Source organism: Sturnus vulgaris, chromosome 12 (genome assembly GCF_052056855.1).
Source record: "Sturnus vulgaris isolate bStuVul1 chromosome 12, bStuVul1.hap1, whole genome shotgun sequence".
NCBI classification, from domain to species: domain Eukaryota; kingdom Metazoa; phylum Chordata; class Aves; order Passeriformes; family Sturnidae; genus Sturnus; species Sturnus vulgaris.
The window spans coordinates 5,967,443-5,981,194 of NC_142254.1; the positions used below are offsets into that span (position 1 = coordinate 5,967,443).

The following is a 13,752-nucleotide window of genomic DNA, read 5'->3' on the forward strand; positions in this document are numbered from 1 at the left end:
TCCCACTCCATTAAACATTCAGAACATATGTTCTAAACATTTATGCTAAGAACGATGGTGATTACAGCTTTTGAGGTGTTTTGTGGTGTGGAAGAGAAAGAGTCACAATACCTCAGAAACCATAAGTTGAACACTTATCCTGTGTTTGTGCCTGTCTGGATACTTATTTTTTCAAAGGATTTTGTTAAAATTGGAGAAGGATATATGAAAAGTGCTATGAACTTGTTAAGCATTTTGCTTAGGAAAGAAAATCCTTGGCTGTACAGAACTTTCTAAAAATACCTGGGTTAGAGTTATTAACTTACTTGTAATGTATTTGCTCTTCTAAATTAATTTGTCTACTTTTTAACAAGTGGGAGTATTAAAGGCTGACATCATGGCCCAGAGTTTACATGACTTTAAAAAGCCCAGTACAGATACTTTCTCTGTGACAGATAATATAAACTATGGCTAATCCTCTCCAGCCTCCACCCCCAATCTCTTTCATAAGCAGTCCAAGCTTTCAAAAGATCCCATATTAATGAGAATAATGGAAAAACTCTACTGAACTCATATGTTAGCATTAGATACATATAATAACTAGTAAGAATTGATAATGAAAAAAGTGATTCTGATTGCCAGTGAAACCTGGCTGGGATAGTATTAAGAGAATGCTGCAATTAATGTAAAACTAATCACCAGTCTTCCATGGGGAAATGCAAATTGCAAGTTGTTAGAGGGCCTGTTTTGTTCCATAGGACTTGTATTGCTGCTAATCCACTTAGCAGTACACGTGTTCCTCTGTTGAGGTGGTTTTAAATGAAAGTTTTGAAGTACTATTCCTATTTTGGAGATTCTGTAGCTTTATTTAGATTCTATATTTTGACTTTTCTGTTTTTATTAAATATGTAAGTATGCTTCCCTGCTCTTTCTTTGCCAGGCCCATGGGCTGAGGTCCAAGTAAGTGGCTCTATTTTGTTCATTCTCCCAAGCTCCTGGAAACTGTACTGCACAAAGCTATTGAAGCAACCACTTGACATACAATAAATGTGGTGCATATTCTAACCCTGTCTGTGCAGTTGAAATTCCAGGATTCTGCTGTATCTGATGTTCTGTCCTTCTGCTGGTGAGCAGGAATAGCTGCACAAACCCTGCATTTAGTTACCTGCCATTTTCAGCATTGAATACAACGTGCAATACACTTTTGTGTTTGGTTTAATTCATTCATTTAAAGGTACTCATAGACAACTGCTCCTTCTTGCAGTGCCTGTGCATTCTGCAGTCAGCAGGAGGAAATGTGTCAGCCATGGCTGGGCAGCTCCTCAGCACAGGAACTTGTCCCCAAGCCTGAGTGTTCAGATACTTCAGTTCTGAGGAGCAGCTGTGCTGAATAAAGAGATGCAGATGTCCTTAAAACACCAGGAGTATCATGGGAAGATGTGCTTGAAGAAAGACCCTGAATCACATTTACCTCCTTTGAAACAAATGACAAGTCCTAACATTTGTCTTTAATCCACTGGAGAAGTAAGTTCAGGCTGAGTATTGCAAGGAAGAACATTGGAATGGTTGTGCTTGCATTTACAAATTCGGTTTTGATGCCAGAGTAAATATCTTTACTTTCAATTGATTATGAACGAATAATTTCTTTCAGGAAAGTGTAGCACATTATAAGTAAATCTTTGTATAAAAAGACCATGTTATTAAAATTGAATGTTCGGCAAATATTTTGTCCAAAAGTAAACACAGTTTGGTCAGTGTTTGTTTTTTTACCAAATGTTATGATTTGTTGCCACTTTGAGGCTAAAGAACAAAAAACCATAGAAAGTTATGAAACCTCTTGTCTTCTCAATACCATTGAATGTTTGACCTTTTATCATATAATGTAGTCCTTTCAGACATTGAAAATTTTGATCCAGGTATGCAACCAACAAGAACAACTTCCAATAAAAGAAATAATTTTGGTTTGTGCAGCTCTTTACTCTGACATGAAAGCCATTTCTGAAAAAAAAAGCCATCTGCTACTTTATTGTTTGATATCAGTGGCAGAATAATGTCCGATTTTAATATCATACTGTTGGCTATGTACTGCACTAATTTGTTCTGTGACATCAATGAATCAAAGTAGAGTTCCTGATAGAAGAACATCAAAAGGAAATTAATCTCCCTGTGATAGTATTAATAATTTCAGAATGGACGTGTTTTGCTCAATTATGGTAACCACTGAGAGCCGTGTTTTTGTGGACTGTTAGATCAATATCACAACTGCTACACAAATCCAGGCTGCAGGAATGAGACTGGTGCTCCTCAGTAGCCAGGAGTGTCATTACTAATGGACAAAAAATCTAACTGAACATCCTTGGTGGAATTTTATGGTTACTTAAGGAAAGGAGACATGAAAGGGTGGAAGGAATGAGGAGGGGGGAAACTAGAAAAAATCCATTACTTTTCCATATGTTGGGCAGGATGGTGGGCCTGGCATTAAAGGTAGCATTTAAAGAGTTTGTAACCAGAAATTAGTTGTATGATTCTGGAAAAACTTTGTGGAAATGGAAGCTAATTGTGTAGCAGACAGGAGGTGTCCTAAGGTTATTCAGCATATATCTCCTGAAAATATGGTTTTGGTGTGTTTTATTAGTTTATTTTTCTGGTTGTTTTTATCTAAACCCTGTCAGATTAATACAATGTTTATTGGAAAGCATATTTCTTTATGTATATCCATATAGTTTCACATCTTTCCCTGCAAATAGTTATATACAGGATTTGACACAATAAGAGAAATCGAGAATTTTTAGATACAGATCCTTCCAAGTGCTCACTCAATTCAAGGGTAGAAGAAAGGGTTACTGCAATAAAGCATGCTTGTTGTAGCTGCACAGCATGATACCCACAGACAGACTGGGACTATATTTAGGGTTCTGGTTGTGTGCTGAGAATAGAACTAAATGAGTACAGAGGCCCAAATGTGTCACTGAAATAAATATTGGCAGTATGGATGTATGATCAAAATATCCAAATATATCAGAGACTGACTGCAGAACTTAAAGTCAAGAATATCCCAGGTAGGGATAAGATTTCAGATAAATCTAGTATTCTCTTTTCTTTATGTTTACCACCTTTACCTCTGCCCCGTTTTTTGTTCTATTCCCCCTCAGCTGGCAGTCAGAGGTGTTGTTCATCAGCCTGGGGATGTGCAGGGTTGACCTTGTCCTGCAGGCAGCTTTGGGGTCTTCCTGGGACATCTCTTTGTCCTGGGCAGATCAGACCTGACTTGGGGAAAATTAATTTAATTTATTGTCAAATGAAACAGATTTGAATGGTGAGAAACAGAGACAAAATAAAAACAATACCAGCCTCTGCTCCCCTCCTCTTCTTCCTTGGCTCAACTTCAGTCCTTCCTTCCAAGCTCCTGTGCCTACCCCAGCCCCAACCAGGGACTCTTCCAGGCCCAGTTTTCTCAGGGTTGCTCTTCTCTTTCCACTCCTGCTTTCCATCGTGCTTTTCCTCACCCTTCCCTCACTGCCAGGCAGTTTTGCCCTTTCCCGAACTCGTTCCCACAGAGGTGCTGAGGGCTCAGCTCTGCCCTGTGCTGGGGCAGCTGCAGAACTGGCCAGAAACATCCCAGTACCTGGGCACGGTGCACTGATCAGCTTTATACTAATCAGCTCTTAATTTCTTTATTCATGTAGGACTGATGATGCTGATATGAATGAGCTTGGGCTTTGTCTATAAGGATGCAGTGACTTTTTAAAAGATTCTGTAAGGGCTGACATTCCTTGTTCTAGATCAGCATGGTGAGAGTGAGGACTTTTCCTGCAGTGACTGAGATAACATCAGATGCTTTTCCAAGCTCTCTTTCCAGCTGAAATGCTGCAATAATATCTTGTATTAAAAACAGCAGATGAATAATTAGACAGTACTGTGGAAAGGCTTCCATTGAGTAGGAACCTTGGAAGGACCAATACAAATCCAGCCATCAGCATCTCCTCTCTGGTCTCCTCTCCACCACCTCTTTTGCTTTCCCTTCTGCCTAAGCTGGAGTTTTCTAAGGGAAACCAACTTAAACAGGATTTGATGGTGTGGATGAAGGAACTGTTCACAGCAGTCAGAGATTCTCAGCAGATGTGTTGTTTGGATAGTCCTTGCTCAGTTCTAGTAGTGAAGAAAGCAGTGATAGGAAAACAGAGAGGTGATCCTCCTGTAGAATTGAACAAGGGTTATTTCCCAATTGCTGTCATGGAAATAAAAAGAAAGCTTCACAGTTTTTATAGTAGATATTAATTTGCCTCTCCGATTTTGCACACAAGTCCCAAGGACCTACTTTACCTGTAAAATTTAGAATTTTTTTTTCTCTTTCTTCACATGCATATTCTAAATAGCATATACCTAAATAGCAAAGACTTTCAGCAAATTAGGAGCATGAGAGATGCTGTCCCACAGCAGTCTTGGGAAGCCATTCACATAGCACGTTCCTTTGTTTCTCTCCTCCAGGCTGATAATGTGCTTTTGGAGAACAAACTCACCCACTTCCTCTGGAAATGTAGTTCAGAAAACTTCCCTCTTCTCCACTGTTTATATAAATTCAAATCTGGAAAGCAATGAACTCTAAATATGTCTTTAGGTGAAGAAATTCTTAGGCAGTATTTGTGAGCATGGAAATAGTATCAGCCATTTGGGCTAATAGCTTATCTTCTTTATAAGAGCAGGTAAAGATAGCACTACATAGAAACATGTGGAGTTACTGTCCATTCAGGTTCACTAAAAATCTGCACTGTCAACTGAAAAATTTAGGTTATTAAATATATATAATGCATTGTAACTATATGTGCAATAGTTATCTGTTTACTAGCTCTCTGCTTTTCCAAAGTCCTCCTACAAAATATTTTTTATTGAGATACAACACGCCGTGTTTCGATGGAGTCCTGCAGGGAGAAGTGCAATTAAGAATGTTATGCAATAATACATTGTTTTTCTTACACATAATGTATCTGTGAGCATTATACATGCAGGCAAAAGTGCTGAGCTCAGTAATTCAGGTCTTTACATCTTGGTACCATACTGGCTGCTTCTGCAGTTTTAGCACAAAAGTAGTAGTCCCAAAACCAGTATTAATGATAAGAAGTTTAAAATAGTTCAGGATTTTTTTTGTAGAACAATATTGAGAATATTGTAATCCAAAAGTTTGCCAGGTATTAGTTACATTTTCCCTTTTTAATAGAGATGGTTTATTTCTGAAAAAATCTCTAAAAGAATGGTCATGAAGCAGAATTATGTTTGGTTTTTGGCACTAAAATGCAATATCATTGTCAGTTAATACTTCTTCATAAACTATGAAAAATTATGATGATAAAACCCTATCTGGTTACCTGTTGTTTTCCTTTTGTTAAAGTTGGACTTCATATATTTTTGTTATTTGTCCAGGGGTTTTTTGAGTTTCCCAAATGCTGGACTTCCTAAACAATCTTTTTTTTCTATTTTTTGTGCACTTCTGCAGTTGCATGCGTTTAAGATTAAGGCTATATTTTAAAAATATCTGCCTGTGATTTTTGTTTTTCTAATGATAACACAATTTCTATTTTCTTCTTCCTAATATTCAGAAGAATTCCATTTAACTTGCTCCAAAACTGGATCACCTCATTAAACTGAAAAGGTAAAATCCTTGCTTTATAATACTGAATTCAGTAGTTGAGTAAGAAAAAAAAAATCCAGTGAATGAGTTTTTAATACTCTGATAAATCATAGCAATACCTTTTATTGCTCAATTAATTTACTGCTATGTACTGTAAGTAATAATTAATAGCAGTGCAGTCTCCGTACCTTGTCTGCCGTTACCACCATGACCCTTGGTAATGCTGAAGAAACATTTGAAACCTTTTGCACTCTAAATGTGGGTGGATGTCTTTCATGGGAAGTAACACAAAGTTTCTGAAGCTAAAATATTGATGTTTTGTGCATGGAACTTGTTCCTGTTAGGTAACAGTAAAAACTTTGCAAACTAATGTCTGATCACTGAGAAAATACATTTTGTTGTGTAATGTAAGATTGTATTGTATTTTTAAGAAAAAATGGAAAGAGCAGAATGTGTTCTGTAACAGGAATTTGTGTTTTATTATGCAAAAATCCTCTGCAAACATGTCTACATTAAAATCTGGTGGAAATGAAATATAGCAATTTTCCCCTTCCATTTACCTTTTGGAATTTACCAGTGATCAGACTAATTCACAGAGTAACTGCAAAATGTTTTCCTCTTACAGACAACTTGGGTGTCTGTGTTGATGAATTCCTGAGTGCTCACTGACACATTTGTTTGAATTCTGGCTGATGGTTTGCTTTCTGTGCTTTAAAGCAAGAAAAACCCCTTAGATTACACCTTTGCAGCTGATCCAGAAGTTAAGGATAACCCGGATTTTTTCGATTTCTCTATTTTGTCAGTGCCAGACAGGGCCCCAGTGAGCAGTGGACAGCCAGGGAATATTGTTATGTCAGCCACAGGTGTAGTCACATAATGTGTGACTGCTGAAATCACTTGCCCGTGATTACAAGTTAAATATGTAACTAAAATTAATTGTAGAACACCTGTAATCTCCTTACAGCGTTGTGGAAGTCAGATTTAGTGGGATGGTTGATAAATGGCTTTTCATGTCAAGCCTTTTAAAGCAGAAGGTTTTGGTCACTGTGGTGAGTACACACAGAACTCCAGGAGTATCAGCTGCTTGTAATCTGTAATGCATTTGCCTTCTGCTTGTCTTTTTGTGATATCTGTGGCTTGTAAGCTGTAACAGCAGTGGGAGTTTTGCACCACTTAATTAGTGGGTTGTTTCAGTAGTTTTTTTGTTTTCACTTAGAGCCAGGATTAAAAAATACACAAAGCAAACGGATTTTTTTGTGTTCGGGCTTGATTGTTTATTACATTTTATCAAAAAGTATAGAACATTCAGCAGTAATTTTAGCCATTTGCTAGAAGTGAGTGAAAATGGAGGAAGATCTAGTTGTTATAAGGCTTTTAAAGCCTAACAGTCTAATAGAGAATTAACACTTATTTATATTTTTAACTTAATAACTAAATTTCTATGACTTTCAGTCTGACATTAATCATTTAACTAGAAATTATTATTTGAAACTCATGAAGGAGAAGGAAGATGAATACTGAAAGAGACACTACTCAAAATTCTTCATTTTGTTCTATACTTATTATACTATAAAATCTTTAAATTTAAAACTCATTGCTATGTGAAAGTACACACTTTTATTTAATTATACACTCGTGATTTTAATTTTATTACTTAAATTTAGAAGTTTTCTGTATGTCCTCAGGTTAAAAGCAGTGTTTTCTAGGGGGGGGGTCAGTGCCAGAAAGTACAGAAAGCTCAAAACCCCCAGGTTTTTGGGATTCAGCATCAAGCCAGGGTTTTACTCCTGTGAGCCATTTCAGTAAGTACAGTGCTGTGTTGTTAATTGATGAGTTAATTATAGCTCTTCACTCTCGTGTTGATCTTGAGTTGTATTTTCAGCTGACAGGAGCCTGTCCATTTCCTTGGGACACCTGCAGGTGAGGAACATGTGACCATGAGTTATCTGCTTTTTTTAAACACTGCCTCTTGTGTGCTGTACTCTTGGATATTAATTTGCCATAGATCTAACATCAGTAAGCCAGCTCTTACTCCAGAGTTGCCTGATGAACGGTGGTGGAATCACCTCTCAGGAAGAGTGATCAGTAAACCATGCTTGTGAAGACTGCCTCTATTTTTGTGGGAATTTCACTGAGGTGAAGATTTGGATTGGAAAGATACCAAGATGACAGAAGTAATTCATAAACACCCCACCCCTGATATATTCTAGAGAGATTTACCATAAGCTGCTCAAGTGGAGTTTCACCTATGACAATGGTAAGGTCAGGGCCTCAAAATTCTGAATAACTTGCAATTTCTATCGTGGTTATTAACATTCAGCTGATTGGAAGCTACTGTAGCTCTAGGAACTAGGCAGGATAGTGTGTGTGGGGAGGATCTTCATAAGGAAACAGTGATTCTGTTATCTGACTGAAATGAGAAATGGAAGAATTTTTGATTGAGGTAGAAAATATTAAAAGGTGTCTCGGAATTAGCATTCAGAAAATGATATGCAGATGTCACTAGCAAATAAATACTCCCTTCTTTCCTGCATCACTAACTTTTCTTTTTGACTGCAACAAGTTTCATGTGCTAGAGAACATTGTAAGTACATCTTGAAAAAGACATCTTTATTACATTCACGTTATACATGACAAGCTGGTTCAAATAATTTTTGAGAGCAACAATGTTATCTTGAAAACAATGTAGAAATTTTGTTGATGCTGTGGATTATTGATTGACAACAGATGGCAGTATAGCAGGTGTATTTACCTTGTAATGAAGAAATGCCAGTATATGAGACATGGCTGAAATTTATAAAAAGGCAGTTGGGGGCCTAGTTCAGTTATTTTAGATTATTTAGTCACTCCAGAAAATACTGTCCCATTGTTAGGAATTGACTCGTGTCAGGAAGATGTGGGGTAATAAAAGCTGGATTACATTCTGCAGGTCAGTTCCTTCCCCAGGTGAGCTGCTGCAGAGACTGAAGCAGTCTCCAGCCCACCTGAGCTGATCAGAACTGTCCTTTCCATTTCCTCATCTCTGTGTTCAGTGCAGCCTTATCACAGAGAGGAAATGTCCCAGTTTATTTTGTGATGTTCTTATTTTAATATCTTAGCTGGAAATGCCTATTTCACCATGTGGAGGCATGAGATAGAGTTGAGAGTTTTCTCTAAATTGATTCTACCCTGGATTTTTACACACGTCTTAAGGAGACACCTCTTCCAAGCTGCATTTGCCCTTCATGTTTTTGAGAATATTAACACTGATGATCTCAAAATCACAAAATACTTGAAGAAACTATGAGCAAACTAAACGGGCAAACAAAGTCCATATTTAGACTTTCTTTTATAGATATGATTTTGCAAATAATTTTTTATAGTGGTTCACATCCATTTTTAAGGGAATTTGGATGTCTGTAGCAAGCTAAACCTACCAAACTATATTGTAGCTGTATAGCAATTTCAGTGGATCTAAAATGTGACAGTAAAGATTATATGTATGCATTCAGCTTTATGTACATGTCTAAAGAGCAATCCTATTTTGAGTACCTTGTAACCGACGTGTACAGTTGGCTAAACAGTTAAAGTATTCGTGTGCATTATTTTTATCTGATGGAGTGCAGTGCAGTAAGTACCCCCAGAAGGACAATACTGCTCACTCCTCTTGTGCTGGGGAGACCAGCAGGGACTGGCCATTTCGGGCTCTGAGTAAACCAGTGCTGTGCTAGGGTGAAAGGAAGCATATGAATCATAAATGTAGCATGCTTCACCTGTTTTGTTGCTAGCTTTATGATTTCATGCTGCTTAAGCATTATGATTTTGTGATTGAACTGTCTGTTTTCCTCCCTTGCAGAGTAATAAGATGACATTGAAGAAAACCCTCCTGTTTGGGTTGTAGTGTGTGCAAATATATCAACATTGGATCTGAATCCCTGAATTAGCCCTGATTTGCCCTCTGTTCTTGTCAGTCTGTGAGTTTGCACTGTCTTCTAAATTACTGCATGGATACTTTCAGGAGTAACAAGAGTCAAGAAGTTTTTCTTCAGTTTGAGAGAGTTTGACTCCCATTTTATTGTTTGTACACTACCCTTTATAAGTTAATTGATCATTGAAACTGTAACTATTTTATTTTTTTTCTTACCATTTTGTTTCTACTTATTACATCAGCCAAGGAAGAGATAAATCTGAAGTTTTTTGAGCAGAAGATATCATTTCACTCCAGAAGATCTTCCTGTGCTTTTTCAAAGAAAAAATGGAAGTTTTGTTTTGAGTTCAGAGGAAGCGAGATCAAACTCTCAGTCAGTTTAGACATAAGAAAGGAGCAAAGGGACCTGACACAATAACATGTCATTTAGGTTGTTCAGGTTACACTTTTATTTGAGAGTATTCTCCTCTTCTTCTGAATAATTTTTTTTTTTTTTGTCAATGTAATGCTTTATGCCTTGTTTTTTTATAGTAAATTTGCATTTCTGATGCTGCTCTTAGACAGGAGTAATAGAGTTTAGTAACAGTAGAGAGGTTGGACACAAACATGTTAGGAAGAGAAGGGATGAAAGTTCTATTGAGACTGCAGCTTCAGAGCCATTACTTACAGGAATATTCCAGACAAATGACCACTGCATTTCTGATTTATAAAAAATAAAATTATATTGGCTTGAAGAATTTTTTTAAAAACAATGCATTTTATGTTCTTTTTGTTTCCCTTAGTATTCTGAAACTTTTGGCTTTGAACTTGCAATGTGTTCTCATAATTACTGAATGTTAGAAACATAATTTAAAAAGAGAAAATTAGATTTTAAAAATATAGTAATACAGTTGCAGAAGTGGCTTGATGAGAAGAAATACCAAGTAACAGGATACCTGTGAAAAATTGTAAGTGTTGCCAATGCAGTAACAAGTAAGAGAGATATAAATCAAAATAAGCATTCATTGTGTTCCGCTTAGTTTCCCATTCACCTTCTTGGAAAATAATGCTATTATGTTTCCATTATGGTGGATTCTTCCATTGGCATTGCTAACTGAGCTGAAAGTAGAATACTGGAGCAAATACAGCAGTTCTTGAGTTCTCAGAATTGTGCTGTCTTTATCAGTGGTAGGTTTCTCTTTGTTTTGCCCTGAAATGGGACGGTCCTACATATTATTTCTTCAGTAACCTTGGTAGTGAATTACTTCTGAAGGAACACTCAGATAATTAACTGGTAAGTCTACCAACCTGGAGGACAGTTGTAATCAGCAGTAACACAAAGGTTACAGTGGAAGGATGTTTTAGGTTCAGTTCCTCTCACACTGTGAGATGTGGGATCTCTGGATCTCTGCACACTTTGCAGCAGCTGCTGTCTGAAAGACAGACATGCTTAGGAACATGTAAGGAGCCCCCTTGGTAAGAAGGTTTGGGAACAACCTTGGTAAAAAATTTATGAAAGAAGTTGCCAGGAACAAAAAAAAATTTAAAAAAAATAAACCCAAAGCATTTGAATATACCCCCTTTCCCAAATGTCAGAGGGAGATGAATGAATTCTACAAAGATAGTAAACCATGCGGAAATTGTATTTATTTTTAAAATTGCATTTTAAATAATGTGAAGGCTCCTGTTAAGTCCTCTCAACTCTGAGCTGTATATCCTCACAGAATATAGCAAATGCTGTGTGATGAAGGCTGAAGACAATACTGCTCCAGTGCTCAGGAATATCACCCAGATTTCCATAGATCAGGGATGCTGTGATTTCCACTGTCAGTGACTGTCACCTGTCCCCTGAAGAAGCTTTGCCCTGTGGTTAGGAAAGAGCTGTCTCTGGGGAAACTGAGGAAGCACAGGTCTTCATGATGTGTTCATCTATGAGAAGTTTGTAGCAGAGCTCAGAATAAACTCCAGAACTCCTGCTCTCTGTTCTTCACCTACAAGACTCTTTTCTCTTTGGCAATCCCTCTTTTGGTTCTGCCCATCCCTCATTTCATCTATCTGGACGTGTTAGTACTTTCTATAAAATTATTAAGTTTTTGAAGATGAAAATAGTGATATCCCCTGTGCAAAATATATTACAAAGTAGATTTTTAATTCAAGGGAATACCTTGAAATCTTGAATTAAGATAGGACTACATGCAACAATTTACATGGTAAAATAATAGGAAGTAATAGAAAAGATATTATAAAACAAGATGTTTCAGGTAGAACTGCCAGACTTGCAGGTGAAATAATTATATATATATATATATATATATATATATATATATATAAATGGTAAAACATAGAAATCTTTTTATTCCTTGTATATGTGAGCTGCTAATCCAAATGCCCAGACCTGCCTGTAGGAGAAAGGGAATCTGAATACCTGAGCACTGCAATAGCTCTGGTTGCTGAAAGGTTCTGTTCACACAGAACTGTAATGCTAAAAAAGCCAAAAGAGTCAACAACAAAACCTCCACAAAATTAGATCAGGTACAGAGGAAATCACTTCTATAGGCTTGAGACTTTCATGAACTGAATGTTATTTGCTATATATACTATTAGATAATTTCAACATTCCTTTAGTCCTTCAATTGCTACTAAAATCACTTTATAAGGTAATGAGACACAAATGATGCTTTCTGGATATGATATGCTTTGTTGAGATAAAATAATGATATGTTAATTATATATTTCAATAAAAGTAACCATGTCTGTGCAACTGCTGCATAGATGCACATTTCAAATAGAAATGGCAGGGGAAAAAAAGAAAGAATAGAAAAGAAAGGAGAAATAAACAACAACAGCAACAACAACAACAAAAAGGCAAAATAGCGAAGCAGCTGCTTACAGCTACCTGAAAGAAAGATTATCTCTTATCCTACTTTCCTCTTGCTGAGGAAAATGTGATGTGATCAGGTCACTGCATGTAAAATGCTGTAAGAATGTGATCTGCACTTCATCATTATAAAATTCAAACATTCTTGAACCTTTTATTCCACCCTGTTCATATTTATCTTTTTGGTCCTGCCTTCATTGGGTACCACATTTGTATTGATAAATTGTAGGTACTTGGAGATGTATTGATGGGCTGAAGACAGTTCAAAATGTAGAGTGCTGTGGCTTTGCATATCATTACACCTAGCTCAGTCTTTGCCTCTTGAAAGCTGTCGATTTGTGCATTATTGCTATTCAGGCTGATAAATGACAGTAATTGTTCTTAAGTTGAAGAGCTGGCTTAATGTGCTGACTTGCTTGGGAATTCTGAGCACCAGGGTTAAACTAGTGCTCCACTGCTTCTAACAAAATGGTCTTTTCCAGCTCAGAATAGATACTTAATTGAATTACTTTAGCTTTCATGCATTTTGCAGCTTTGCATTTGAAGAAAAAATATTCATAACAAGATCAGGGAATTCAGAGCTGTTCATAGGGAGGTCAGGCTTAGTATGTGCCCCCACTTCAAGGCACCTGCTCCCAGTGGTGCTACCACAATTAAAAAAAAGTTGAGAGGGAGAATATGTTAGTCCTATAATGACACTGAGAAAGACATAAAAAATTAGATGGAGATGTATCACTATTATTTTTTTCTACTGTCCCAGCGATGGAACTTAGTAAGACACACTTAAAAAGATGAAATACAGTTCGTTCTGTATGATTTTTAAAAGCAATGTTTATTTATTTGTTGTGGCACTGATTTTTCAGGTAACTTAATTTAGTTAAAGCCTCTGCTAATTTGTTTAAGAGGAGATTTTTTTTTTCAGGGATAAATCAAGAAGAATTCCTCATGAAATATGGATATGTTTTCTTAAACAATGCTCACAGAATTCAAACTAAAATTCAAAATTTTCAGAAGGTCAGTGCAACTTGTATTGAATTGTCCACATTTGGCACTGTTTTTGGGTGATGCAGTACGAATTAAGGTTCACAATCCAAACCATTCAGTGTCTCAGGGATTCAGTGCTTAGGCCAATTGTCTGTGTTTTAAACAGTTTCTCTGCAATTCTTTTGGGTGACAGCTCTGCATTTCCACATTGATACAAAAAAGAATCAAATGAGATTGGAAAAACCTAGCTGTTAGAAAAAGAAAACACAAAGATTCAGAGTGAAATTTATTTACTTCATTGTGATTCTCTATGATAACTTATTTTTTTCACATATAAATATTGAGTGGGATCAACCTCTTTCACATGAGGTATATAAAATGTTTCCTTTTACCTACAAA

At 36.6% G+C, this 13,752-nt stretch overlaps 1 long non-coding RNA gene across 1 annotated transcript in view; it reads left to right on the forward strand.

The window, feature by feature from the left end:
* LOC148222346 (uncharacterized) overlaps positions 1-11,799 on the forward strand; it is a 23,290-nt gene extending 11,491 nt beyond the window's left edge. Inside the window, exons 2-5 of the long non-coding RNA XR_015806198.1 lie at positions 1,244-1,503; positions 5,574-5,626; positions 7,488-7,862; positions 9,441-11,799. This is a non-coding gene — a long non-coding RNA (uncharacterized LOC148222346). The remainder of the gene's footprint in view (positions 1-1,243; positions 1,504-5,573; positions 5,627-7,487; positions 7,863-9,440) is intronic.
* The last annotated feature ends 1,953 nt before the right edge of the window (positions 11,800-13,752 follow it).